Consider the following 5,152-nt stretch of genomic DNA (forward strand, 5'->3'; position numbering starts at 1 on the left):
GAAGCCCAGTCATGTCAAGCGTCGAGCATTCTTCTGCATCAATACAAATGTGCGTAACATTTATGAAATGTTCAGCTATTTTGAGAACAATGTTCTTCACATTTTTAAAACAAGTTTATACAATGAAAAAAATATTTTCCTTATTCAAAAAAATGTTTCTTACCATTAAAAAAGATGTAAACGCATTTTGTAAAAATGTACGTGACATTTTTAAGTAAAGTTTATACGATGTCAAAATATGTTCTCGTAATTCAAAAAAATGTTTTGTATCTAAAACTAATATGTGTGTCGTTAAAACTTAATGTTCACCCATTCCGAAAAAATGTTCATGACATTTAATAAGTTTATACAATGTAAATATATGTTCACGTAATTCAAATAAGAAACCGCACTAATCAAACAAATGGTCATGACATTTTAAAAATATATACACGCATTTCAAAAATATGTTCGTGACATTTTTAAATGTAAGAAATGTTCACTTAATTGAAACCTATGTGTGTGCAATTTCAAAACAGTATATACAATGTAAAAGTATATTGAAGCAACTAAAACAATGCAATTGAAATTTTCAAAAAATGTTCAGGCATTTCAGAAAAATGTTCTTGACAATTTTCATAAATTTTTATCCAATGAAAAAAATGTTTGCATACTTGAAAGAAAATGCTTCGTGCCACTAACAAAATATAAGTGATATTTAAAAAAGGAACAATATTCATCTAAGGCAGTTTTTGTACAAAGGTGATTTTTCCCATCACCTCCAAAGCACCCCAATTTTGTTTTACATGGTGACCTAAATGTGCCAAACATGGCTATAAAAAAAATAAAAAAGTATTTTATAATACCCCCTTAAGGTATAAACCGATGCTTTGATCAGTCATTCTAGAGGGCAGTATAAATTCAAAAAAATATAAAACCTTGAAAACGTAGTTGTGTTTGTGCAAGAGATCATGTGTGCAAAAATTAAGGTGATTTAGAGGTGGTCAAAAAAATCACCACAAAACTAAGGCAGAAGAATTCATACACCACGGTCTCATTTTTTATGAAATTCCATTGATAGCCATATGTATTACATGTAAGTGAGCATATGTAAATTGAATCAGGCCCAAGAACCTCAAACCAATCTGGCAGAGTTCATGATCTAGAGGCAGCTAGCAAAATAGATGATGCAAGACAAAATACCTCACGTATCGGGTGGCCAAAGGGGACTCACTTCGGAGCAGGGAGACGGCGTATGATAGGCGGCGGCTGTTATTGTCTAGCCCTAGCTCTCCTCCTCACCTGAGCCCTCTCTCTCTCTCGCACGGACGTAGAACGAAGGAGGAAAAACGAGGAGAACACAGCAAGCTTTTCCCCTGCGCGCGTACACCGCCGGCCGCACAAACAGCCGATCGTTTTCTTTCGTGAGCACGAACTCAGCCTTAGTCACTACAGATGCATGGGGTCCTGCATGCCAACGCTCATGTCCGCTCCCGCTGCAGCCCAGCTGCCCACTTGGCCACGCCCCGCGCTCCATAATTTCTGCGCCCGCCATGCACGCACGCAAAGGCAGGTCCAGCGCCCGGCGCGGCCACACCTCCGCGTAGCTGACTAAGCAACCTACACATGCGCACATACGCGTACTAGCGCGCGCGCACACACACGCACGACGCGCCCCGGCCGCCGCGGCTTATTCGTCTAACATTCACCCCCTAAGCCGTGGCTCAGAGGAGTCCGCCGTCTTCAACGCCGGCGTCCGCCATCAGTGCGCGCTCCGCAGCTGGGGCAGTCGCGCTTGAAGTTCCCACGCTCGCCGCAATTGTAGCAGCGCCCGCGTCGGTTGCCGCCGTTGCCTGACGCCACGCTTCGCCCGTCGTCGTCGTCATGCGCTCCTCCCTGATGCCGCTCCCGTGCCCGCCACTGCGCCATAGTGAGCATCAGCTGATCGCCGCCATGCTCGCCGCCGTCTTGTCCGCGGCGGGGTTGGCGCCGAGCCCTAGCTTGCTCTTTGCGCCAGTGCCCAGCTCCCTCTCGCTCTCTCTCTCTCTCGCACGAATGAAGGTAGAAGAAAGAGGAGACACAGGACACGGTGGTGTTTTTCCGGCGCACATACGCCTGCCGCACGATCGACTTCTTCCTCGAGCACGAACTCGAACCCACACCCACACACGAGCAGTACAGCGGAGGGCCTTTTATACCCAGATGCACACACACCATCCGGCCAACACACCGGCCACTAACTCCACGCACGCATGCACCACACCGGCCACTACCACATGACCCGGCCACTAACCCACTAGCTACATGCATGCAACTAGATAACGACCTTATCCATGCACTTCAGGACTCGGCAGCTCCACTAGACGCCCCGCTCGTCACAGCCGCGGGACTCGGCTGCCAACGGAACCACGCACGTTAAGATTAGTGCTAACAAACCCGCTCATCAAACGCGTGCAGCTGCCCGAGCGCCTCGTCGAACGTCATCCCGTCGAGGTTGCAGAACTGCTCCATGCCGGCGACGTCGGGGAACAGCCGATCGGGCACGGTGTCCAGAAGCTTTTTCACCAGCGCCGCGTCGCCCATGTCCGCTCCCGCCGCAGCCCAGCTGCCCACTTCGCGACGCCCCGCGCTCCACAGTTTCCACACCTGCCGCGCACGCACGCAACGGCACGCGACCGGGTCCAACGCCTGGCGCGGCCACACCCCCGCGCAGCTGACTAAGCAACCTGCACACGCGCACATACGCGTACTAGCGCACACGCACACACGCAGGATTGCCCCGGCTGCCGCGGCTTATTCGTCTAACAGCGGCGGCGCGCCATGGGAGGCGGTGGGGGCACGGAGGCGCTGCCGGCGGGGGACGACGACGGCTGCTCGCCGAGTGGGGCCTGGGCCGAAGTCGGCGTGGGCGTTGTGTGCCGTTCGATGCGATCGACGATATGATGGATGATGGCCCACGTCAATTCCTACGATTGGGTGCCACCAAATATTGACGTACCCAAAAAGATATATTGACATGGCACCAAATATTCCGTGGCAAGTTCTCCCATTCACTCAACACGGATGACAAGTTTGGTTGATCCAACCTCATGATTTTTTTTATCCCATATCATGTGGATTTTAAGCAATAAAACTTGGTTCAGTATAGATTCGTTGGTTCCACCCTTCTATTCTTATACTGGATTGTATGCCTAGTTTTGTTGGAGAGTTAAGGATTAGCTGAAGAATGTTGTGCATCACCTAAAATAAAGTAGGGCATATGTCTACCTGAAGCTTATTTGTTTGGGTTAATTATCCTTTTGCCTTTAACGGTGTCCATGTGCTCAGTTTTGCCCTCGGATGCGAGTCGTGCCCAGTTTTGCCCCTAGTCCATGTGTAGCTACTATGACGAGGCCAAACGGCCAGATTGTAGTCCATTACATCCGCCGGCGTTAGTGGTTGTGGGTCCGGAGCTTACACGTGGGACCGCGTGAACATGGGTCCGGAGCTGACATGTGGGCCCGTGCAACAAAATCCCCAAATCAATCGTAGGGTTCTAGCCGGCCAACTCGACGCCCACTCTGTCCCGTCCGCCGGCCGGCCGTCCTGCGCGGCCGCCACCACCTGCGTCGCCGCCAGCACCTGCGCCGCCACCAGCTGCGCTGCCGCGGCCGCGTCCGTCCTGCTCCGCCGCTACCAGCTCCGCCCGCCTCCTTCCTGCGATGCCACGGGTACGGCGCCCGCCACCTGCTCGACCCGCGGTGCGTCCTCCTTCCGTGCGCCCGGCCGGAGAGCTCAAAGGTGGGGGGCTGGTGGAGCTGTGTGAAGTAGGAGGAAGAACCCCAGGGCGAAATGGTGAGCAGCGGCGACCCCGGAGTATTTGGCGAGGCAGGCATCGGGCCGAAGATCCGCCGCGTCCACGACTGGGTTCCCGAGGGGTAAGTGACGCCTCCTATTTAGATTGAGCTTAGTTGTGCATTTGAACGGTCGATTCGAGTTGGTTTGCCCGATTAGTGTGTTGATTGCGTCTCTGTATTTCGTCGGTTAGGATGGAGTTGCGGTTTGCTTTCTTGGTGCATGTTAGAAGGGACCGGTACATGTTGAATGCAAAGAATAAGCAGAAATTCCAAGGAGGTTTCGATTATATGTTGCCAATGGCTAGTAATTGGAGTTTCAAACAATTTGGGGAGGTAATTTGTAGCCAATATCCTTGGGGTTTGCTTGATGAAGTGGAATACAAATACTATGATGGGGAAAAGAAATGGGTGACAGTTAGTAATGATGAAGAGCTAGCTACCATGTTTGCTAGGAATAAGGAGAAAGAGAATTTTCATTTGAGGCTGCAAATTGATGTGCTGAAGCAAGCATTTGGACCTAGGATGGCGGGTGCAACATCTCAGGGAGAACCAAGTCGTCGTAATGGCAGCTCTAGCCAGAAAAGTTTAGTTAGTGCATGGCGATGTGGTGGCTCGATAAGCGTGGGCACCGGCAGTAGGGTCCCCCTTGAAGTGGAGCCTGATGACTACAATTCTGGGGTTGATGAAGAGAAGCTATATTCTGATGTTATTCAGAATTTACGACGGGCACCTTGGGCTGAAAACCAAGATGAGGCTCATAATGCAGTCCGTGTGGATGATGGCGCGGTGGGTAAGGACGAAGACCTTACAGCTGTTGAATGGGACCCTTTGAAACCTCATATGGAAGAAGGTATCGTTTTTGCATCCATGACTGAGTGTAGAAATGCACTTGTGACATACTGCATCAAGATAGAACGTACATTCAAAGTTGACAAGAGCGATCAAGTACATTACAGAGTGCACTGTCCGACTGAGGGTTGTCCATGGAGGATGCTCGCATCTAAAATGTGAAATAGCACGAATGTTCAGGTCAAAGTGAACCCTTTTAAGCACACATGCCAGGAATCAACCCTTAGGAAGGATACAACCAGTAGAGCCAAGTCAAGATGGGTGGCAGAAGAAGTAAAGGAGTGGGTGAAAGAAAACCAGCAAGTGGGTCCAAAGGAATTGCATAAGAACATCAAAGACAAGTTCAAGATAGATTTAGCATACATGAGGTTGTTCAATGGTAAACAACATGCTATGGATTATATTTATGGTAACTGGCAAGAAAGTTTTCAATTATTGTATTCATTCAAAGGTGAAGTGGAGAGGACCAGCCCAGGTAGTATTGTAGA

Source organism: Triticum aestivum, chromosome 6B (assembly GCF_018294505.1).
Source record: "Triticum aestivum cultivar Chinese Spring chromosome 6B, IWGSC CS RefSeq v2.1, whole genome shotgun sequence".
In the NCBI taxonomy this organism is placed as follows: Eukaryota; Viridiplantae; Streptophyta; class Magnoliopsida; order Poales; family Poaceae; genus Triticum; species Triticum aestivum.